This window comes from Arachis ipaensis, chromosome B7 (assembly GCF_059453495.1).
Source record: "Arachis ipaensis isolate K30076 ecotype BB chromosome B7, ASM5945349v1, whole genome shotgun sequence".
Lineage (NCBI taxonomy): Eukaryota > Viridiplantae > Streptophyta > Magnoliopsida > Fabales > Fabaceae > Arachis > Arachis ipaensis.
Genome location: NC_142442.1, coordinates 19,776,549 through 19,801,939, shown reverse-complemented (window position 1 = coordinate 19,801,939; position 25,391 = coordinate 19,776,549). Strand labels below are relative to the sequence as shown.

General features: G+C 35.7%; 1 non-coding gene and 1 pseudogene across 2 annotated transcripts; both read left to right on the top strand.

The window, feature by feature from the left end:
• The first annotated feature begins 6,929 nt into the window (after window positions 1–6,929).
• LOC107608274 (uncharacterized) lies at window positions 6,930–8,100 on the top strand (annotated as a pseudogene). Its single transcript, XR_015892299.1, has 2 exons — window positions 6,930–7,241; window positions 7,311–8,100. The product of XR_015892299.1 is annotated as an uncharacterized LOC107608274 (transcript).
• Window positions 7,063–7,222, top strand: LOC148550514 (U1 spliceosomal RNA). Its single transcript, XR_015893569.1, has one exon. It is a non-coding gene; the product is annotated as a U1 spliceosomal RNA (small nuclear RNA).
• Window positions 8,101–25,391: the final 17,291 nt, after the last annotated feature.

The following is a 25,391-nucleotide window of genomic DNA, read 5'->3' as shown; positions in this document are numbered from 1 at the left end:
GTTTCCCGTCTCTGCTTTACGGCGCGGCTTTTGTCCTCGATTGACTGGTCCCTTCTCCTAGGTTCCCTTATTAGGTGGGCGAACTCGGCCAACTTTCCTTCTCGGATGGCCTGCTCCAAGGCGTCCTTTAGGTCAAAGCAGTCTTGGATTTTGTGGCCGAATCCCTTGTGATAATCACAATAGAGGTTCTTTTTTCCTCCCGTCCTGTCCCTGAGTTGTCGGGGCTTTGACAATATGCCCTTGTCGGCAATTTGCTGATAAACCTCGACGATTGGAGCCACTAGGGGGTGTAGTTGGTGAACTTCCCAACACGGGGAAAGGATTTGAAAGTCTTGGCCGTTCCTCCGTCTCTGGAGTGTTCCTTGGACCTCTCACCACCACTGGACGGGCGGGCACCAGGGTACGCGGGCTGTCGTTTATTGGCTGTCACGACCTGACTTACCTCTTCATCATTAATGTATTCCCTGGCTACGTTCTAAATTTCCTGCATTGTCCAGATGGGCTTGGTGGTGAGGTGTTTTCAGAAATCCTCATTTAGCAAACTGTTTGTCAGGCATAGACTGGCCACCGAGTCGGTTAAGCCGTCTATCTCGAGGCACTCATCGTTGAATCTGTCCAGGTATTTTCTGGTCAGCTCGCCGTTTCGCTGCGTCACCCCTAGCAGGTTGATCGGATGTTTTGCTTTGGCGATGCGCGTGGTGAACTAGGCCAAGAAAGAATGACGGATGTCGGTGAACGTGGTTATGGAGCCTTGGGGGAGGGCATTAAACCACCGAATCGCCAGCCAGCCAAGGTTACCGGGAAAGCCCGGCACCTCACTTCGTCGCCCACCACTTCCAGGTTCATCCTGTCCTCGAAGGCCGTTAGATGTTCCTGGGGATCTTGGGTACCATCGTACCTCATATCTGTCGGCTTGTCAAAGTGCTTTGGTAGCCGTACTTCAAGGATCGAGTGGTGGAAAGGGGTTGCCCCCATGACCACCGGTTGCCTTTCCCTGCCATGTTCTCTGTTAGGTCGGTTTCTCCTTGTTCTTTCTCGGTGGTTCACTTGCGGTGGTTGGCTTCTTCTTCTTCGTCCTCTGTCGCTTTCCCAATCTTCTTTCTCGGTGTCTCTCGTTGGCGATCTATTGTAGACCAGCGGATCTCGCCTTCTCCTGTGCACCTCTCTGCTCTCCTGGCTTTTTGATTCTGTCCGGGGGCTCGAGGTGCGCCTGGAGCGGCTCCTCCGGAGGCTCCTTTCTCCCCTTTGAGTGGGTCGGGAAGGCTCCTGGCTAAGACTGGGCTGACAACTTTCACGGTTGGCTACTTCTCGCTCCAAGTTTTGCATCCTGTGGCGCAGCTCTTGTATTATCCTGGCGCTGTCGCTTCCTGTCCCTTCGAAGGGTCGTCCCTCTGTGTGTCGTGGGGGAGATCTGCTACCTTCGCGAACGGGGGCTCCGGCGGCTACTCCACTGCCTCGAGGATCTATCCCTTCCCCGCGGGTCCCGACCCCACCGTCGGCCATGCTAGAAACCAAAACAAAATCCATTTTCGCCAGGTCCCCACAGACGGCGCCAAATGTTCGGTAGGTTATCTTACCGGACGGTTCGGGTTGTTGGGTGAGTGTGAAGAGGGGTCTCTGGCTCAGTCTGGATTCTGGAAAACGATATGTGTTGACTGCCGATCTGCCGAGCTCTTGGCGAAGTGAGGGGGTGTCACCTGCAATGACACTCCAATGCCCAAGTCAGTAGAGTGTATAGGTGATGCGAAAGCTGAGAATAGGGTGACGTGCCTTGGGGAAGAGGTAGGACCCTCCCCATATATACCTTGTCAGGAGTGGGTCCCACGAAGGTAGACCCACCTTCCTCGAAACTTCCCAATACAGTTGTAGCAGTGAGCTGTAGAGGACGCGTGTCCGGGTTGACTTCCGGGTGTCTCATGCCCATGCGTTCGGGTCGGGTGACCCGTGAATCGGGTGACCCATGGATCGGGTCATTCAGCACGTCGTTTGGGCTGGGCCGTAACAGGAGTTATTAATGTTCTTTCTAAAATCAATTTCAGTTTCTCCCAAATCAAATTCTTAATATCCCTTAATCACATTATTATCTATTAAAATGCAATTTTTCTACGAAAATTATGGAGGTTAAATTAAAATTTTTTTAACTACTTCTACTATATAACTCATATTTTATATATAGACTATTAGAAAATAAAATATAAACAAAAATTAAAAAATAAATTTTTAAAAATAATTATTAACAAGTCATATTAAAATCAATAAATAAGCATACATATAAATATTAAATAAAAATATTAAAATAATTAAAATCATGATCTATTAGTGCACATATGAGATAATTTAAAGAATATAATAAGATGCATAGTTTAAAATTTGGTAATATTAATTATAAAAATTTATTAATTATAGACATCATATGTCTGAAATTATGAATATTATGAGTACAAAATTATATATGTTATTAATATGAAATTATGGATGTTATGTGTATGAATTTATAGATGTTATGAGTAAATTTATCAATTAAATAAATTAATTTAAGAATTTGACATTTTTTCAAATTCAATTATGATAAAATTTAAAAATATCTGTGTTAACTTGATAATTACTTATGTAATAACTAAAAAATAATATGTGAATGGATGTAATATCTAATAAACATAAATTTAATTTTTAGATTTTAGTTGTATGTAATTATGGATGTTATGTATATGAACTTATGAATGTTATGTATATGAACTTAGTTAGTACAATATAATTATAATTGCACATAAAAACACAAAAAAAAAAAATTTAAATCACTTTATTACCATACCTCATCAAAGCTAGTGTAGTTTTTCATATTTTTGAAAATTGGTTGAATGGCAATAATCTCATCGAGTGAGTCCATCTGCCGTTCAAATTATTCTTCAACTCCTTTCGATATAGGTACCGTATTAAGGTCGAATTCAAATGTCATATTATTTGCAATGATAAAGGCTAATTCTTGTAAATTTTCTTGGTCTATCCCAATTATGCTTGTAATTGAATTAGAGTTGTAATTTTTGGCCTCTGAGATAGTATACGGTCTTCATGATTCTTCTAATAATGATAAACCTATTAAACAAGGCCAATCCATTTACTAACTCCTAGAATGATAATAAATGAAATAAAAGAATTAAAAATTAATTATAATTAAAGTAATTTAATGAATATTATTATTGCAGTTCTTTATTATTATTAGTATTTATTGTATTTTTAAATATAAAATTCAAATTATAAAATAAAATATTAAGTAATGATTATAAGAATATCTAATAATTAGGAATATGATATTATAATTAATATCATTGATAAGTTGGACTGATAAGAGTATGATAAATAATGGATTGATAGGAGAGTAAGATAAAAAATTAAAATATTATTAAGTTATATAAATAAGTAAATTCTAAAAAGATTTAGGGCAAATCACCCATATAAACCATGTTGGTGAAAAATTTACGTGATTCAACCAAAGGAAAAATTGTTACAGGGTTCAACCAAGAGGGCATTTCTATGTAATTCGAATTAGCCTAATTCGAATTACACATTCAATGTAATTCGAATCAAGCTTATTCGAATTACACATACGCACACTAGCACTAATTCGAATCAGGGTGATTCGAATTACACACACGCAATCCATAGTAATTCGAATTATACTGTTTCGAATTATACAGGGCCAGACGTGTATAAGTATAGTGTGAACATGAATTGATTTCATTAGAGTGAGAAAATGGCTAGTGAGGAGAGTTTTGTAATGTTGGTGCATCACAGATGATCAATTAAGAGAAAAACACGATCTGGTGTGAAGTTCACAGATAAGAATCCTCTCAATATTTTTATAAGGCCTACGACGAGTTATGATGACTTTGTGAATTCTATACTACAGAAACTTGGTCTGCAAGGCGTGAAACGGGTTCAGAAATTATTCTATCGCATTCCGATCTCAGTGCTACAAGAAATCGTGAAGTATGATTGTTTCACCAGAGGGAGTGATGAGGATTTGCAGGTCCTGTTTCATTGTCGTCGGCAGTTTCCCGAGGTTAGGACACCTAAGCTGTTGGCGAAGTTGGTTGATGTGGTATCTAGCTCGAGGAGTTTGAACCGGAATACCCACACTATAGGCATGGTAGCCGGTTCTAACTCAAGACCTGTTGGCGCATCTTCATCCGTCCCTGTGAATGAACCTCCAGACGAACCTGTCGCCTCCCCGTCGTTCGCAATTGATCTCAACTGCAGTGGAGGCGGAGAGGTTGGTATCGTGGATAGGGTGCCGACTTCTTTACAATGTGCAGCACCGGCTGGTCTGGTCGATGCATTCTGGATGATGTTGACGATGATGATGTGGAGGCAGATCTCATTGCTGATGACAGTGGCGATGAGATTGCAGCGAGTAATCCAGCTGGGGCTAGAGGTGGTTCTAGCTCTTGGACACAGCAGTACCCTCCACACTTTTCATCTTTGAACTTGGATGCCATGAGACAGGAGGGGGTTCTTGGGGAGTCTACTGGATTTGGTGCTAGAGATGCCCAGGGGTCTGGTGGTATTACAAAGTTTCAGGTTGGTCAGCAGTTTTAGGATAAAAATGAGGCTGTGTTAAGTGTGAAGACGTATAGCATCTGACGCAGGGTACAGTACAAAGTGGTGGAGTCTGACTATCGCCGGTATGTAGGGAAGTGTTCTGAGTTTGGGAATGGGTGCACATGGTTGATTAGGCTAAGTCTCCGGCAGCGCAAGGGAATTTTGGGAGGTAAAACGGTACAACAGACCTCATACGTGTCTTGCGACGTCCATCTCGAGCGACCACAGGAGTTTGGATTATCATGTGATCTCGGCATTCATCATGCCAATAGTTAGAGCTGATGCATCCGTCAGCATCAAGGTGCTTCTGAATGTGATGACGGAACACTTTGGGTTCAGGCCGACTTACAGGAGGGTTTGCTTTGCATGGAATAAAATATTTTTTTAATTTTTAAATTATTATTGATTATGTAGAGTATTTTATTTAAAATTTGAGTACATACATAAATATTTGCATTTAAATTTAATCTTTTTTTAATTGCTTCGCATAAAATGAAATAATTTTTTAATTTTTAAATTATTAATTATGTAAAAGTGTATTATTATGTTTAAAATTTGAGTAAATATAATTTTTAATAATTTTTTTAATAAATTTATTTAAATTATAGCACAAAAAAGATTTTATTCCATGTAAAATAATTTTAAAAAATGACTTAAAAAATATTAGGGGTGCTGTAAAAATTTATAATAGTTGATGCATAGTAATACTTGTAATTCGAATCAGCATGCTTCGAATTACTATGGGCCAATATATCAGGTACTAGTTTGAATAAGTCCAATTCGAACTAGTATGTGTTTTCTTGTGTGTGTAATTCGAATAAGATTGATTCGAATTACTATGATGCTTTCATGCTTGCCTAGTTCGAATTGCACCAATTCGAATTACTATGTTCATGTCTAATTCGATGTAGGGTGATTCGAATTACTATTTATTGTTGTATAGTTCGAATTTGTCTAATTCGAACTACATAGTAACGTCCTCCTAGTTGATTCATGTCTTATTTTTTCTTTTGACTAAATTGTGTAAATTGTGTATCAAATTGGCTTCTATGTGCATTTTGCCCTAATTTTGATGTAGGATATATATAAAAAATTTATAATTGATAGATAGGCAATATATAAAATTTATTTTTTTAATATTTTTTAATATATATATATATATATATATATATATATATATATATATAAGTTATAATTTATTGATAGAGAATTATAGATTATATTCCTATTATTTGAGACAGCTCGTGAGCTTTTATTGAGTTGAGTTTGAGCTTGCGAAATAAGCTCAATTGTAAATGAATCGAGCTGTGAGTCAAGCTTAATTTTCGTGAGTTGAGCTTGAACTTGGTCTAGCTCGACTCAACTCGACTCACTTGCAGCCCTAATAATGTTAGATGTGTGGAAAGTTCAAAACTGTGTATTGGATTTAGCAACCCATGGAGATTCAATGTTGCAATCACTTGTACGTGAATCGTTGTATCATATTAGGAAGGAATCCACATACCATCCATAAGGTCAAGGTGAATTGAAATGTCACACAAGTACGAATTATTGCGGTGATGGATTCTTGATTCATTTGTGTAGTTGTATACTTGTATTCAACAAAAAGCAACATCGTTTTGTGGAACACTTGAAGTGAAAGAGTGAAGGCAATTATTATAAAATTTAAACAACGTTTATCTTCAGTTTAATGGTAGGAAGACTACGTGTTCCCTTGCCAAGTTTGATTCTGCTACCTTCTTTTCAATTTTGCATCCTAAAGGGCTCATCTTTTTCTTTTGATAAATATCTGAGGCTTGCTCTGAATCTTTGTTCTTAACTCACCTCTCATGTGTTTTCTATGGAAAACCATCTTGATTGGGGAAATGTTCCAAATCGATTTGAACAAGTCCCGAAGCCTCAACCAGCATCAGCATATGGAACACTTGAAGTGAAAGAGTGAAGACAATTATTATTAAAATTTAAACACCGTACCAAGTTTTCTGCTACCTCCTTTTCAATTTTGCATCCTAAAGTGCTCATCATGGGATTCTTCTTTTTATTTTCTTTCATTTATTTACTTATATTTTTGGCAGGAGTCTTTTACTTTTGATAAATATCTGAGGCTTGCTCTGAATCTTTGTTCTTAACTCACTTCCCATGTGTTTTCTTGCGATAAACAATATTGTTAATAAGAAAATGAAGCAGCACCTTTCCCAGTTTCCTAGATTCAAAATTCTCATACATGTCTAACACTCCAACTACAGGTATACTTTGATCTGCCAAAAACCTAATGTTATGAGAAGAAAAGAATTAGCCTCACTATTTGTTCAGCGAAAGAGATACCGCCAATGCAAAGGGAGAAGCCGCAGGTTCATAAAGATAGAAAGAACAGAGGAACCTTGAAGTCCCACATCACCTGGGAGGAAGAAAGGGAGGTGAAAATGCAGTGTATAAATAAAGATTAATCAGCAACATTCAAACATACTTACCTGGATGGGGTCAATAGGTGATCAAGAAGGCCTATGGCCTAGGTTGGTGACTTCCATTGCACTTAGGAAGGGTGCCTGCCTAAGGTCTCCTCAAGTAGGAGAGCCTACATCATAATTTGTGGTAGTGGGGACTTGCGTTCGCGCAGTCCCTGTCCAATTTCAGTATAAAAGGTATTTTTAGGCGTGTTTGGTTGTTGTTTGTGTTTAAACATATATTTTAAATTTAGCTGGTTGTTGCAGGCCTGGAGAAAGTGACGATGCTATTATGGGGTAAGGTGAGTGGGTCCTGACAAAGAAAGAAAGCAAAGATATATGGAGATTGTGGAGTAGGTGAGTTGGTGTACTAGACTAGTAGGTGATGGTGTATCAAAAACAAGGCCGCTATAAAATTATAAATAACGTGAATAATATATAAGGCAGTTGGTGAAAAATGTCGAATTTGGATCTCTCAAAAATTTCTCTGCGGCCATTCAAGCTAAGCGATGTTGACGACTTTTTGCTATGGGCTGGGGATGATCAAGTTACACAAAACTTAAGATGGAAGACTTGTGGTTCAAGGGAAGAGGCTTTGGCCTTCATAAGAGACGTGTGCATACCTCACCCGTGGCGACCGTTCCATAGGCTTTGTTTCGGTGTATCCGTGGTCAGGTGATGATAGATGCAAGGCTGACATAGGCTATGCCGTGGCCGCAGACTACTGGGGCCAAGGCATAGCCACCAAAGCAGTGAAGATGGCTGTGCCTCAAGTGTTCAATGACTTGTCTTATCTGGTAAGGTTGCAGGCTTTCACTTCCCCTGAGAACAAGGCTTCTCAGAGAGCACTGGAAAAGGCTGGGTTCCTTAAGGAGGGTCTGCTCAGAAAGTACACTTATTTTAAAGGGAACATTAAGGATTCGGTAGTATTTAGTTTCTTGTCAACTGATGAATTTCCTCATGATGACTAGTGGAAATAATCTAATATGGTTTGTGCTGGAAATAGTGTCTAATGAAGTCCCTTTTGTTATGGGATATGCTTGTATTGTATATTTCTTTCTATAATGTGATGCTTCTTTTCAGAACAAGCTTACCTATCTCTCTGTCTTCTTTTTATATTTGATCAATATGTGACTTGATGTCCATATGAACTTGAATCTCAATGAACATAATGGATTTGGTTAGTTGCTCATAATTTCTTGTTTCAACTTTACAAGAAAACCAACACAATACCACCTAACCAATGCCATGTTACACAAACCATTCCTTTATTTTGAATTTCCACCCCAAATAATGTACATATGCTATAATTAATTGGTTACAGGGTAGACTTGAAAATTGTTTGGTATTTACCACTCTTGATAGGTTGATTTGGGTTCCCAAGCATATCATCCAGTTCTTTTGTAAACCTCTCCATATCACTGGCAGACAAGTAAATTGGAACTAAAACACCACCTCCATTTGCATTCCCATAATCCATGAGATCCATTTCTCCGAAGCTATTGTCTGATGCCCCATTACTAATTAATCGTGTATTATCGATGTATCAATAAAAATAATTAATTTTTAAATTTATTATTTAAAAATCATTTAAATATATAAACCTGATTAGGTAATTTTGCAAAATTATGTAGGATTTTTTTTATATAATGTAAAGTTCGTTAGCTTATTCGTTTGTCCAAATATAAAAATCCATGGCCCTTCTATTTTTACTTTTCATTCTTCCTCACTCTCATCCTTTTTTTTCTTGTAAAACTTTTTATTTTCGGTCTTTTTAACAATTTCAAATAATTTTGTTCTTTTGTCTCTTTTAATTTAATTTATTGTTGTATTATTTTATGATTTTAACATGTTTATTTAGTTAGATTCAGTTTTGTTGTTAGTTTTTAACTTTAGTTAGTTTGATAATTATTTAGTTTGATAATTAGATGATATAATTAGTTTTGAGTACCATCTATTGTTAGTTTAGATAATGTGAAATGATCATTTGAAGTAATTATGTTTTAGAGTAAAATTATAGTTTATGGTCTAAGTATTTAGAATTTTTATATTTAAATCCTAATAATTTTTACCCGTAATAACATGATGGGAATATAAATCTTTTAAAATTATGTCGGTTTTGTCATGACATTGTAGATTATAGTACAAAAAAAATTATAAAATCCAATTATTTTTACAAAATAGTCGTAGGAGGCAAAAGTTTCCATCAATTAAGAAGATCTGAGTCTCCATAGATAAAAAAATCAAATAATAAAGTTTTTAGTTATTATTTTCATGTAAAAGAGTTTAATTCTTTACTAATAATTAAAAGAATTTAATATGTATACTTTTACATTTGATTAGGTATTAAGTCTATTGCACAAATAGAAATAATTAATTTTTATGTTTGTTATTTAAAAATAATATATTTTCTCTCTATGTATATCAAAATATAATTAGATATTAGCATAAAAAAATTTCTATTGATAGTTATAAAATTAACTCAATTTTTTTTAAATAATTGAATTTTGATTCTAACTTTTAATCACAACATTAGTATTTTCTTCAAATTATATGTAATAAATATTTGAAGGAAGAAAAGTGAAAATATAGATTAGATAGATAAACAGTAAAAATTTAAAATTAAATAAAAAATATGCATATAATAATAATATTTTTAATTTAAATTATATTATCTTGTTAATTTTATTTTTTGTAGAACAGAAAGGTAGAGTAAAATAGAGAATGAGAAAAAGATAAATAAGAAGAATGAGAGAGAGTTTGTTAATTTTGGAAAAAAAATTTTATTTTAATTGTAATGCAAAAATATCTAGCAACATATTTTGGTTTGTCAAATTATTAATATAAAATATAAATAATAAATTATATATAGAGTGGAAAGGATAGAGAGAAATAGATAAAAAAGAGAGAGGTAGATAAAAAAATATAGGAAGAGAGTTTATTAATTTTGAAGAAAAATATTTTTCTCTCAATTAAATTATAAATTATATTTTATGCTTTAGGTAGTTAGATTAAGTTATATGTTTGATAAAAAAGCGAGTTAATTTAAAATTATTTTACTCTAATTTATTTTATCATGTTGTAGTTTCATGGCGCAAAACATATTAGGGTACGAGCAATAACCATGAGCAAAGTGCCTCCTTATTTACCATACAAGTGGGTGTCATTGATGGAAATAAGTGATTTGCAATTCTTGAAAGTCTCAACACACGGAGGAAACGTCCAGAACATCCGATAAAACATGATACTATCGACTAAAGCAGATTAAGGCTGTGTTACAAATTGCACCCAAGTACCTAAAATTCCATCAGTTATTTTAACATATAAGTGGTTACTTAATTAAGAATTTATAAGTAAAGATGATGTAATGAAGCTTATCAGGTAAGTATATCTACATTGCGAATAACCAATGAAAAAAATCATTGTATGATTCCTCCCAATCTCCATATCCTAGCAATGATTCTGCTTTGCAAGTCAGACTTTTCTGTATGATGTCTTATAACTAAAGTGATTCTCCACACCTTTTTGCAGAACCCTTATGCTGATGGTTGGATCTGCTTTGACTATTGTAAATATGTATTGAGCAATCACCTTCGAGTCCAACCTTCCATGGCCTTTGCTCATTAATGTTTGCATGCAAATATGAGGACCGATGTATATTCTCACCTACCATTTTTCCTATAAGCTATGCGTATATTCCATTGACAACTAGTCCTAAATAGAGTAATGCGAATAGTGGTTCGAATAAGGTTGGTTGGAACTCCTTTTATAGCCGAACCTTGAGTAATTCGAAACACACTAATTCGAATTACTATGAGACTCAAAAATAGAGTAATTTAAACCTGGCCAACTCAAATTACTAAGGATTGAGTGTGTGTAATTCGAATCACCCTAATTCAAACTAGTGTGTGTAATTTAAATTAAGTTGATTCGAATTAGTGCTTGTATGCGTGTATGTAATTCGAATCAGTTACATAGAAACATGCATATGGTTGATTCATAAACCATTTTTTTTGACTAATTGATAAAATTGATATCTCCTTAACTTATTTGAGTGATTTGCCCAAAGATTTAGTTATGGCCAAAATTTTTTTATTACACAAACTTTTTTTTATATGTAATTTAGTTGAGTGAATTAGGAGTTAGTTTTTTTATTATAAATACTTCGTTTTTATATTTTTTAGATATTATAATCGTTAATAAAATTATTTATTATTTTTTTCATTTTTTTCATTTTTTTTGTCTTTTTAAATTTTAATTATTATTGTCATAATACGTTACCAACATAAATTTTATCATAATCTAAGTAATTCTCTATTTTTCACTTACTAAATATTTTTTTTCCTTCTTTAATTTTTACACCACACATAAACCATTTTGTTCTCTTAGTATTACATCAACTTCTTTTACTATCTGTGACATGTTTCGCATCTTTTATTTCATATAGGTTGCAATATATGGTGCATATCCTCTACATACATTACTATTTGGTTAAATTATTCAAAAACTCATTATTCCTTTGTTTCATAATTCTTTTTCTTCTTTGTTCCATTTCTTTTCCTTTTTTTTTTCAATTACAATACATATCATTATCATGACACTATTTTTTTTCTCGCTCGTTTTTCATTTTTTTTCTTTTAGTTTGTTGTGTTATTATTTATATTTGTTTGCTTTTCTTTTTTCCAATTTTTTTTCGTTTGTACGCTATTATTGTTATTTCGTTTATTTTTCATTGTATTATTTATTTATCTTTTATATATGATATTTTATTTAATATTAATATCGTTTTTCAAAATCAATAATAATTAATTATATACATAATTATATTTCGAAATGAATGACAAATATTTTTTTAAAAATATATTAAAAGTATTATTTTCTTAAATTAATATATAGCACGCACCCATAATACTGGTATCATAATTTGATTTATATTATCAGCAGTAGTAAATATATAACTTTAATAATTTATTTATATTATCTTAAAAAAAATAATATATACTATACTAATTTTTTTAAGTAAATTGATTTTTTTATTTTTTTTATTTTTTTATATGTATTATTATTATATTATTATTTACTTGTTTTTATTTATTTTTGTTAATAAAGCTATTATGTTAAATTTGCAAAAATTTAAATTTGTTGTTCTCAATATAACAGAAAAAAATTATTTAAAATTGGTACTTAATGTTAAAATTCGTTTGGCATCTAAAATGTTTGGGAATACTATAAAAAAAAGTAGTGCTGTCAATAAAAACCTCAACCTTAGGGTCAGTCTTAAGCCCTTCACGCATCTTTTAGTCCGCGGCCCTATAATGTATTAAAAAAATTATTAAAAGTCCTGACCCTAAACAAACCCTAAAAAAAGGGGTTCGGATTGGATCAACCCAAAAGCCCTAAATCACCCTAAATGAAACAGAAATTATTTGTCTAAAAAAAAAATAAATCTCTAATAACTCCACGGTACATGTTATATTCATAGTGGAAGTGATGCTTGTGGAGCATCTTAACCTGTGGAAGAGGGAGTTTCATCCGTAAACGAGTTTTGCAAAAAACTGAGTCAACTCAAGCGAGTCAGATTTGAAAATGATTAGGAAATTTTGTCTGAGAAGTAGTTGTTTAAAATGTCTAAGAGTTTCAAGATAGGGAAGGTTCTAGAAGATGGCGAAGTTCCTTGAGCTTATGCATGAACTTGGAGATAAAGAAGAAGGGTCGATTTTGTTCTCAGTTCCTTCAGAACTTGTGCGTCACCCCAATGTGTCTTTGATTCAACGGTGGATTTGGAATCAAATTGACTCTTTCTCTCTTATATGCATGCTTATCAAGACAAGTTCACAAGTTATCTCTACGAGGCATTCCTTGCCCAGTTGCATTTCTCTCTTTCATGTGACCAAACTTATATTTTTTTTTTATCTTTTTGGAACTGTGTTGTGTGTTACCAACTAAGATTAAATTTTTTTTTGTCTTAATCAAAATGAATTAGAAAGTATTATTAAAGTGGGCTAAAAAAATTTAGCTTTTACCAAAAAAAAAAAATAAAAGTTGCCCGCAGACTGACCCTAGGTCCTTTGGCTTTACAAGGCTTTTGGCCCTACGGACATTTTAAATAGTTAGCCCTGCAGGTTATAGGGCCATCTTTTATCTTGGCCTGGTAAGGTAGGGTCAAAGCCCTATAGGACCAGCCCAATTGACAGTGATAAAAGAAAGAGTTAGAATTATCAAGCGAAGATAAGATTACGTCACCATCTTCACCAAGGATTGAAAATAGGATAGTTAACTATTAAGATCTGTAAAAATTATGGACAAATTTGGAAGAAAGATATGAGCACCAAAAAACTATACTTTTGCCTAAAGTTCGTTATGAATGGATACATTTAATGCTGTAAGATTTTAAAACAGTCTATAAAATACAATTCTATACTTTTTAAAATAAATTATCAACTGAAATTGTGTGACCAATAATTAACAGATGACGACTTAATGAAAAAAAATTCACATTCTACACTTCCAACGTGTTGTTACAATAATAGTTTGTGAAAAAAATTTTCAAAGGTATTCTGATCTAATAGGTTGTCTTTTATTGGCAGAACAAAATAATGAGTTATTAATAAAAAATTATAAAATCCGTTCTACTTGCTCAACTACTTTTTCTGAAGTGAATGCGGTATCTCGTGAACATAAAAAAAAAATTATAGCCAGAATAACGGTCGAAATCGTGGACGTGGACGTGGCAAATGAAACAATAGAATTCTTACTCATTTTTGCAATCTAAAATTCACCGATGATATTTTTGCAAATCTTGATGATATCATTGACCTTAACAACTCGGGCAAGTTTAAAGTATGTGATTTTGGTGGCTCAAGCGATGCTACTCATTTGGACGAAGCAAATTTCTTTTAGAAAGAATATTAATTAGAAATCTATTATTTTAGATTTTTTTTTCTTCTTAGTTAGTTTTAATTATTTCTTTGTTTGGTTGTATTTTTTAATTTTTGAAACTTTTGCACTTTTTTTATTAATGATAATTTTTTTATTTTTGTAATAAAGATATGGATATTTTTTACGCTTCGCTCAAATTCAACAATAAAAATGTCTCGTTGACAATACTTCAACGTATATAATACTTAAAGACAATTTGTCTTTCTTGTTACAAAAAAAATAAATATAAGTATAATTATTAGTAGTGCAAAAATAACTTAAGATTCCGAAGGAGCTACTATAATATTATCTAAAGGAATCAAATTCTTTCATAAATAATGCATTACTAGCAAGTAAGTCTCATAAAAATTTGTTATGTTTTAAAGATATCTACTAAAATGGATACCATATAGAAACCGCAATAAAAGAAAATAAAAAATATCTCTATATTACAACTATGATATCAAGTGAAAAATGTGCATTAAAAAAATTATCCGTTCTTTTTTGTGGTTTGTACTATACCACTATTAACAATGCAGAATCACATGTCATAGTAAAATAGAAATTTACAAATACAAATATATTTATAATTTGGCATAACCGGTTGGTTAGAATATTCGGGTTCAATCATGATGAGAAGAATAATCGAGAATTTATCTGGTTATCCTCTAAAGGAATATAAAATTCTTCAATTTAATGAATTTTTATGTGCTGCTTGTTCTAAAAAATAAATAATTACAAAATTATTACAAGAAAATTGTGATTGAATCACCATCTTTTTGAAACGTATTCAATGTGATATATGTGCGCCCGTTCATCCACCATGTGGATCGTTTAATATTTTATATCCCATATTTGTAAACTATCAACTCTCAACATTGTATTTGCGAGATTACTTGTTCAAATAATTAAATTAAAAACTCATTTTTTAGACTATGCTATAAAGACAATACATCTTAATAATGTTGATGAATTTAGGTCTCAAGCATTTAATGATTATTGTGTCAACTGGAATTACGATAGCAGAGCCTGTTGCTTATATACACACTCAAAATGGTGAAGTAGAATCATTAATTAAATACCTTCAGTTAATAGCTAGACTATTATTTATGAAAACTATAATGCCTATTTTAGCATTGAGACATGCTATTTTGTATGCTCAGCACTTATATGTATTAGACCAATAACTTGTCTTAAATCCTTTCTATAACAATTGGTTTTCAGTCAGGAGCCAAACAGTTTTCATCTTAAAATATTTAGATGTGCAATTTATATCCCAATTACTTCATTACAACGCACAAAGATAGGAATCCAAAGAAGATTGGGGATATATAGTGGTTATGCATCTCCGCAATTATAAAATACCTTGAACCCAGGACTGATAACTTATTTAAGGAAAGATTTTTTAATTGTCACTTTGATGAAATAATTTTTCTAAAATTATGGGAGAAAATAAGCAGTTGAAAAAAGAAATTATTTAGAATATATTATCGTTATCTCATTTAAATCATTGAACTAGAACTACAAAAGTTAATTTATGTACAAAATATTATAAATCAATTGCTAGATGTATTTACTGACCTAAAGAGTGTAACAAAATCTCACATTCCAAATACAAATACACCAATAAGAATACGTGTCTCAGAAGGACTAGTTAGTGCAAATGAAAGTAATCCACAAATAAAGCGTGAAAGACCAATAGGTTCTAAGCATAAATATCTTCAAAAAAAAAAGAGAGATAATTAATCATGATATATGGTCACAATATGAAGACAAGTACTCAAAGGGGATCCAAAGATATAAATATTGATGAAACCTCTGAAGAGGTTCAGGTACCTGAAAATGAAGAGATCTCGATAAGTTATGTTACTATTAGAAAAAAGTTGTGAGGATTTTCAAACATTTGATCAACTTTCATGGCAACAATCTCTACCAATGTATTATGATCAAGAGCCATACCATGATGCATACCAATCTAATGTGTGTGGTGACCCTCATTGTGGTTGTCAACCACAATCACCATATGCCTATGAACTACACCCTCAACATAGTTTTGAATTACCATACTCACAAGCCCCCTACCACCAAACACCCTCATATGATCCTAATTCTTATCCACCATACCAACCACCTTATGAGTCATATGAACCATACATAGAGCCACAACAATTCCAACACAATTACTTCCAAGAACTATCAATTTCATATACACCACCTCCATACTTTCACTAAGATAAAGAACCTTCCAAATATGAACCCTTTCTCCCAAACAAGGAACTCTCTCTTCCACCACCCCCATTTGATATGAGGATTTATACCGGTTCGAAATTTAACAAAATAATTTTGTTGTGAGCATAGCACAAACCGATAATCGATCCTCAAATCAAAGTTTAATTTTGGTTATCACAAGTCCAACCCAATAAAAATAACCGAGATTATTAGTCCCGGGTCGTCTTCTCAAGGAATTGCAGTGAGGTATGCATATTATTGGTTATGGTATCCAAGGGGTTGGGTTAGTAAAAAGGAAAGAAAAGTAAACGGCAAGAAAATAAAGGTAACAACTAAAGAAAGCAAGTAATAAAGGGAGATGATGTGGAATTTACAACCACAAACTAACCGACAAGTGCACCGAGTCGTACCAAGTAGTACCTCAGGTGAATGAGGGTCAATCCCACGAGGATTGATGGATCAAGCAACAATGGTCAAGTGAATTACTTAGTCAGACAAACAGAAAGTAGTGTTTGGGTCTCAATTGCATTAACAGTAAATCAGAGAATCAAAAAGCAAACAGTAAGCAGTTGTGAAATATATATAGAGAAACAGTTAAGGCTTCAGAGATATCTATCTTTCGGATTGACTTTTCTTACTAACTATTTTAATCATGCAAGATTTAATTCATGGCAAACTATCTGTGACTAAACCCTAATTCCTTAGACCTTTTTAGTCTCCTCTAAAATTCATGAACCGCCAATTCCTTGGTCACTTAATTCCAATTAGAGGGTGAAGTTCAATTCTAGTTTATATGCCACAAAAATCCTAATTACCCAAATATAAGAGGATTATATGTCACGTATCCCGTTAAATCCAGATAATTAGAAATTTAGGAGAAATTGTTTTCAAGATGTTGTTCAAGTAAAGAGCTTTTCCAAGTTATACAAGAACTCAATTAAAACAAGGGTCATACTTCCGTTCTACCCAAATTCATAATATAAAGAACGAAAACAATTCTTGAAATAGAAATCAGTACATGAATTAAAATAGAAAAATAATAGTATCAATCCATACAATAGACAAAGCTCCTAACCTTAACAGTGGAAGTTTAGTTGCTCATGGTTCAGAGAGAAAACTAGGATTCTATAAAACTGTAAATTGCGGAATGAGGTCGAAGGGAAGAGAAGAGCCCGAATGGCTGATTCTTTTTCCCTTTTATATCTAATCTTAATTAATGTAAATTATAATTTCTAAAACTAAATAATATCTTTTCCTATTTTAAAATAAAAATTAAACTTAATCAGAATAAATAGGAGATTTCGTGCTGGGTTTGAGGAGAGCTGGGGACCACTTGAATCATTAATAACCCAAGCCCAACTTGAGAGTGAGTTGTGCCTTACTTGGACATTTGTTGCGCCTTACTTAGAGTGTGAGCAGTAAAGAATGGCATGGAAGGCTTGACATTGGCGCCTTACTTGAGGGAATCATGCACCTAACTTGGGTGAGTCACACATATGTTGCGTATTGTTGTTGCACATTGCGTCTAACTTGAGAAATCTCAAGTTAGGCACAGCCTAGGCAGAACTCCTTGGGCGCTTCTCTTTCATCTTGGCGCCTAACGTGAGAATCCTTAAGTTAGATGCAGCCTTGGCAACCTTGGTCAATGGAGTATAGTTTGTCATGGCGCCTAACTTGAAAATTATCAAGTTAGATGCCACCCTTGCTGACTTGGTGGAGAAGAAGTATGGACTATTATACATCGTTGGAAAGCTCTGGAAGTTAGCTTTCCAACACCATGAGAGTCACATCCATTGGACCTTTTTAGCTCGACTTATTCAAGTTTGAGTGCAGAGAGGTCAGGGTTGACAATATCATTCGCCTTCTTCTCTTTTTCTACGAAAACTCCATCAAATCCAGCCGAATGCTACCTAAAATAAACAGAATTATACACAACTCAAAGTAGCATCCATAGTGGCTAAAAGATAATTAATTCTGGATTAAATTCAACAATTTGAATGCAAATTCACTAGGAAAAGATAGGAAAGATGCTCACGCATCACAACACCAAACTTGAATTGTTGCTTGTCCTCAAGCAACCAAAACTAATACAAGATTAAGATGTGAATTTACATGAGAAGTGAGAGTTCGGTTATGCTCATGTCTCTTTTTAAAGTGGGATTTATCTATTGCAATTCTGAACAGTTTTGGCATCTCACTCTCATTTGAATAAGAGGAATGTCAACGTCATTCGGAATTAGAATCCGGATCATATTATGAATTCTCTGATCTTTATATTTTAGTTTAATCCTTGAACACAGTAGATATCCTTAAATTCTCAATTAACTGGTGCTTTGCACCTATAGCCTAGTCGTGACTTTAAATGTTTTGTCTCAATGGTTAATTGACACAAGAGCAACACAAGCACTTAATTGGGGAACTCTCTTGAAGTTTTGATTTTTCTTTCAGCTACTCCCAGACAGTGGTTCTCAAAGCCTTTGGCATACTCTGCTAAATGCATTTGATCTTGACTCTAAATGTTCTGTCTCAAGGGTTACTTGACACAAAAACACCACAAGCATATGACTAGGGAAACAACTCTTTGAGCTTTTAATCATGTCTGACCTCCCTAGTCATTGATGCTCAGAGCCTTGGACCTTGCTTTTATATAATTTGTTTATTTTCTTTTTGCTGTTTCTTTTGCTTCAAGGATTAACTTTCACTAATTTCATAGAATTCATAATGGTTCTCTAAATTCCTATTTCTTATACATCAACATCCCTTGATTCAAATTCAAACATGCACAGTTTATGTCATACATTTAAAATCACAGAAAACACCACCACATTTGATTAAATGAGACTACTTTTGTTATAAACTCTTTTACTCATGCACTGCATCTTTTTCTTCTTTATTTTCTTTTGATTTCAAGCCCAGTGAGCAATACATAAGACACCTTTTAGAATTAAAATCAAATAACAAAATAAAAAAATAAAAATAAATTAAACTAGAACCTAGGAATTGAAATAACAACTGATCATGTAATGACTAAAACAAAATAACAGAAAACAGGAACATATCAAAGTAATGGCAAATGACTATAAAAAGTGAAAGGAACTAGACCACCTCAATCTCCATGGTGGGGTCTCTCTCCTCAGGCTATGCTCCGTATGATCCTCTCAAGCGGCTGTAATCCTGTCTCAGCTGAGAGATTTCCTGCCGCTGAAGGTTCTGATCAGCCCTCATCTCATCAAGGGTGGTACAGAGATGTTCCCAACGGCTATTCTGTGTAGCTCTCATCTCCTCTACAGATGCCATGTACTGCTGCCAGCGGCTGTCCTGTATGGCTCTCATCTCCTCTACAGATACAGTGTATTGCTGCCAGTGGCTGTCGTTAGTGATCCTCATCTGCTCAATGGAGGAGGTGAGCTGCTGCCAGTACTCCTAAGGTAGAAAGTACTGTCCCTGAGGTAGTGGTGGCTGAGCCTGCTGAGCTTCCTCTTGATCCTGTTAAGCTTCCTCCTGAACTTGCTCTTCTCTGTGGACCCTGTGCTGTTTCCTGTGAGTCTCCATTCTCTTCTTTGTGATTGGTCTCTCAACATGAATGGGGAGATCATTCTCCACCTTTACCCCTGCTGCTTCACACAGGCGGTAAATCAGATGCGGGAATCTGAGCCTAGCATTCTTATAGGGACTGGAGGCAATCTCGTATATCTGCTCTGGAATAATATTCTCCACCTCCATCGCTTCTCCCTTCATGATGCTGTAAATCATGACAGCTCGGTCCACGGTGCATTCGGACCGGTTACGAGTAGGCATGATGAACCGCCGAATGAAGTCCAACCATCCTTTAGCTAAAGGGACTAGGTCAGTGCTCTTCAAGTGGTTTGGCTTTTCCTCAACCCCTAGCCTCCAATGAGAATCCAGAACGCATAATTCTTTAATAACCAGATCCAGCTCCTGGTCATTATCCATTCTCCTACTGTAAATGGGAGCTAGCTGAGGTGGATACAGCAGGTGGAGGGCTCGTCTAACGCTTCCTAGGCTGAAATCAATGACCTTGCCTCTTACATAGCTCTCATAATTCTTCTCATTGACTCCCTTGACGTCCTTGTATAAGACCCAGAGGTTTCCATAAAACTTTTGGACCATTAATTGCCCAACCTCCGTGTGCGGGTTGCACATAAAATTTCACCCTCTGTTGTCAATTTGAAATTGGATTTTCAGATAGTCATCCGGTTTCAGTGCAAATCTCACTTTGGGAATCACAGTCCTTTTTATAGTATTCTAAAAAAAATGTTCCTCATGAAGCTTGGATCTGAATCTGTGTGTATCATGAGAACTGGTGGCTGATTTTTTACCTTTCCTTTTCTTTGAAGGTGTGCTAGTCTTGGGTGCCATTACAGAAAATAGAGAATACAGAAAAAAAATAAACAGCAAAGCGACAACACCAAACTTAAAATTTTTACTCATCCTCGAGCAAATAAAGAAATACAAGGGGAAGAAGAAGGAAAAATAGAAATTAAAACAGAAGATAATAAAAAAATCAATGCTAAAAGTTTGAGTTGCTGCTCCCTTTTTTTGTGAACGAAAATACAGAAAAAGAAGAAGTATAATAAAGGAAAAAGGGGGGGTTAAGGACAGAGGAGGGAGGCATGGAAGTAGGTGGTTTAAGGGAAGGGAATGGGTTGTGTATAGGGTAATGGGGATGATGGGCTGGGAAGGTTGTTAATGTTTATGTTTGTTGTGAGGAGGGGTGGAAGGAAGGTGGTTGTGTATATAGGAAGGGATGGAACAGGGGCAGTGTGGTCTTCGAAGAAGGAAGAAGGAGAGTGTGAAGTTGGAAGGAAGTGTGTTGAGGTGTGTGGGGTGAAGAGGGGAAGAGGGTGGCTTATATAGTAGGTGTGGAAGGGGTTGGGTGGAGGGAGTGGTCACGGGTGTGTCTTGGGTAGAGAGGGGTCACGAGGGATTCTTGGGATGGGTAGGGCTGTCACGAGGGAGGGCAAAAAAAAGAGGGCAGGATCTTGGATTGATTGGGGGGGGGGGGTCATGACCTAATTTGGCAAGATTTGGGTAGGATTTGCTTTGGTGAGGGGAGGTTGGAAGGGGGGAACCACGCCTTACTTGGAGTGCATTTGCATCTAACTTTGGTGCGTATGTGAAGCCTGCGCCCAACTTGATATTGCCTTGCGCCTAACTTGGTGCACAAGCTTGGCCTTGCACCTAACTTGCTATAAACGGCGCCTAACTTGATTGGAGTCATCATACCTTGCACCTAACTGGATGTCACGCCCTTCCTTGCTGCGCCTAACTTGAACCCTCCCGAATGGGTTAGCTGTTTCTGCGCCTAACTTGCTCTTCTTTGCGCCTAACTTGCTTGGAGTCATCATACCTTGCACCTAACTTGAAAATTCTCAACTTAGGCACAGACCCCCCAAATGAAATGGTCCTTGATGCGTAGTATGCGGCGCCTAACTTGAAAAGTCTCAAGTTAGGCGCAGACCTTCCAGAACAGAATTCTCCTCTACACATAATATGTGGCGCCTAACTTGAAATGTTCAAGTTAGGCGTCAACTCTTCTGAATCAATATACTCCTCTCCTGACATCCGTAGCTCTATAGTCAGGAACCTGTTTCTGTTTTAATAATTCTGCATGATCCAAACATACGTAAAACAAAGGAAAAACAGTAAAAATTCAACTGAAACCAAATAAATATGAAATCAAACCAACAGAAATCAAACTAAAGGATACAAAAACATCAGGTTGCCTCCCGACAAGCGCTTCTTTAACGTCACTAGCTTGACGGTCAGTTCTGCTAGTTCAACAGATGAGCGGACCTTTGGCGATCAATCTCGCCTCCAAGATAGTGCTTCAACCTCTGGCCATTGACTGTAAATTTTCTGTCAGAATTCTCTTCTTGAATCTCCACATGACCATATGGTGAAGCTCGGGTAATCACAAACGGTCCTGACCACCGGAATTTCAGCTTCCCGAGAAAGAGTTTGAGCCTTGAATTGAACAGAAGTACCCTCCGACCTGGCTCAAAGACTCTGATGGTAATCTTCTTGTCATGCTATATCTTAGTTCTTTCCTTGTAGAACTTGGCATTCTCATGAGCTGAATATCTGAATTTATCAAGCTCGTTCAACTGAATCATCCTCTTAGTTCCTACAGCCTGAGCGTCAAGGTTCAGATACTTGATTTCCCAGTAAGATTTATGCTCCAGCTCAACTGGTAAGTGACAGGCTTTACCATAGACTAACTGATAAGGAGACATGCCAATAGGAGTCTTGTAGGCTGTCCGGTATGCCCAAAGAGTATCATCAAGCTTCCTAGACCAGTCCTTTCTTGAGACACTGACGGTCTTCTCTAGAATCCGCTTGAGTTCCCTATTGGAAACCTCAACCTGTCCACTCGTCTGACGGTGATAAGGGATAGCCCCTTTATGATGGACTCCATATCTCTACAGAAGTGAGTCCAGCTGTCTGTTGTAGAAGTGACTTCCACCATCACTAATGAGTGTCCTTGGGACACCAAACTGGCTGAAAATATATCTCTGAAGGAAGCTCATCACTACTTTGGCATCATTGGTGGGCAGAGCCACAGCTTCCACCCACTTGGACACATAGTCAACTGCCACTAGAATATAGTTGTTGGAATATAAGGGTGGAAAAGATCCCATAAAATCAATACCCCACACATCAAATAACTCCACCTCAAGGATCCCCTGTTGTGGAATCTCATGGTTGGCAGGGAGATTCTTAGCTTTTTCATACCTGTCACAGTTCTTCACAAATGCTCTTGAATCCTGTAAGAGATTCGGCCAGTAAAAACCGCTTTGAAGGACTTTTGTAGCTGTCCTTTCACCACCAAAGTGGCCTCCATAATCTAAGCCATGACAGTACCAAAGAATCTGCTGTGTTTTCTCATCTGGGACACATCTCTGGATTATACCATCTGAGCATCTTCTAAAAAGGTATGGCTCCTCCCAAATATAGTACTTAGCATCAGTCTGTAGCTTCTTCACCTGTTGTCTACTGTACTCCTTGGGAATAAAAGTCATGGCTTCGTAATTTGCAATGTCTGCAAACCATGGAGCCTGCTGAATGAGGAACAGTTGCTCATCCAAAAATGTCTCAGTCACAGCTATGGGTGGTTGCACTCCTTTCTCAAGTTCAATTCTGGAAAGGTGGTCAGCTACTTGATTTTCTGACCCTTTCCTGTCCTTTATCTCAATATCAAACTCCTGAAGGAGTAACACCCATCTGATTAATCTTGGTTTAGAATCCTGTTTGGTTAGAAGGTACTTCAAAGCAGCATGATCAGTATAAACAATAACTTTAGAACCAATTAAATAGGACCTAAACTTATCAACAGCATACACAATAGCTAATAATTCTTTCTCTGTAGTTGTGTAATTCTTTTGAGCATCATTTAACACATGGCTAGCATAGTAAATGACATGTACAAGCTTGTCATGCCTCTGTCCTAAAACAGCTCCTATAGCAAAATCACTAGCATCACACATCAATTCAAATGGTAAATCCCAGTCAGAGGGAGCTATAATGGGAGCAGAGGTAAAGTTTGCTTTCAGAGTTTCAAAAGCATGCAGACATTTAGCATCAAATACAAAAGGGACATCAGCAACTAATAGATTGCTCAATGGTTTAGCAATTTTTGAAAAATCCTTTATAAATCTTCTATAGAATCCTGCATGACCCAAGAAACTCCTGACTGCCTTAACATTAGCGGGTGGTGGTAATTTTTCAATTACCTCCACTTTTGCTCTATCAACCTCAATCCCCTTGCTTAAAATCCGATGTCCAAGAACAATACCTTCTGTAACCATAAAATGACATTTTTTCCAATTTAAAACAAGGTTTGATTCTTGACATCATTTCAAGACCAGAGATAAATGCTTAAGACATAATTCAAAAGAATTACCAAAGACAGAAAAATCATCCATAAATACCTCAATAAACTTTTCAACCATATCAGAAAAAATGGAAAGCATACACCTCTGAAAAGTTGCTGGAGCATTACAAAGTCCAAATGGCATTCTCCTATACACAAATATTCCAAAAGGGCATGTGAATGCTGTCTTCTCTTGATCTTGAGGATCCACTGCAATTTGATTATATCCAGAATATCCATCTAGAAAATAATAAAAAGCATGGCCAGCTAACCTCTCAAGCATCTGATTAATGAAAGGCAGGGGGAAGTGATCCTTCCTTGTTGCAGTGTTGAGCCTCCTGTAGTCTATGCACATTCTCCATTCTGTGACTGTTCTTGTAGGAATAAGCTCATTCTTTTCATTTTTGACCACTGTCATCCCTCCTTTCTTGGGAACTACCTGCACAGGACTTACCCAAGGACTGTCAGAAATAGGATAAATAATGCCTGCTTCCCATAGCTTCATTACCTCTTTTTGGACCACCTCTTTCATAGTTGGATTGAGTCTCCTTTGTGGTTGTACAATAGGTTTAGCATCATCTTCAAGAAGAATCTTGTGCATACACTTGGTTGGACTAATCCTCTTTAAGTCACCAATGGTCCACCCAATAGCTGTTTTATGGCTCCTGAGCACTGCAATAAGCGCCTCTTCCTCTCCAGGCTTCAAGGAAGAGCTAATGATCACTGGATATGAATCATTTTTACCCAAGAATACATATTTCAAGGAAGGAGGCAAAGGTTTGAGCTCAAGCTTGGGGACTTCCTTCTCTACTATAGGCGTGCTCTTTAGCTCCTTCTGGGGTGGTGAATCATCAATTTCAACTAGCTCATACTCAGAAATAGGATCTAGAATATCATCAAGTACCTCAGTTTCTAGTACCTCTTGAACTAGTAGTTCAACAACATCAACTCTCATACATCCTTCGAAATCATTAGGGTGTTTGAGAGCTTCAAATACATTAAGGACCACCTGCTCTTCATTGATCCTCAGGGTTAATTCACCCTTTTAAACATCAATCAAAGCTCTACCTGTAGCTAAAAAGGGTCTACCAAGAATAATAGAGGATTTTGCATCCTCTTCCATGTCTAATATAACAAAATCAGTAGGAAAAATAAATAGTCCTACTTTCATAAGTAAATCCTCAACAACACCCACAGGAAATTTAATGGAAAGATCCGCAAGTTGAAGAGAAATACGAGTGGGTTTTACCTCCTCAATTTTGAGCTTTTTCATCACTAAAAGTGGCATGAGATTGATGCTAGCTCCA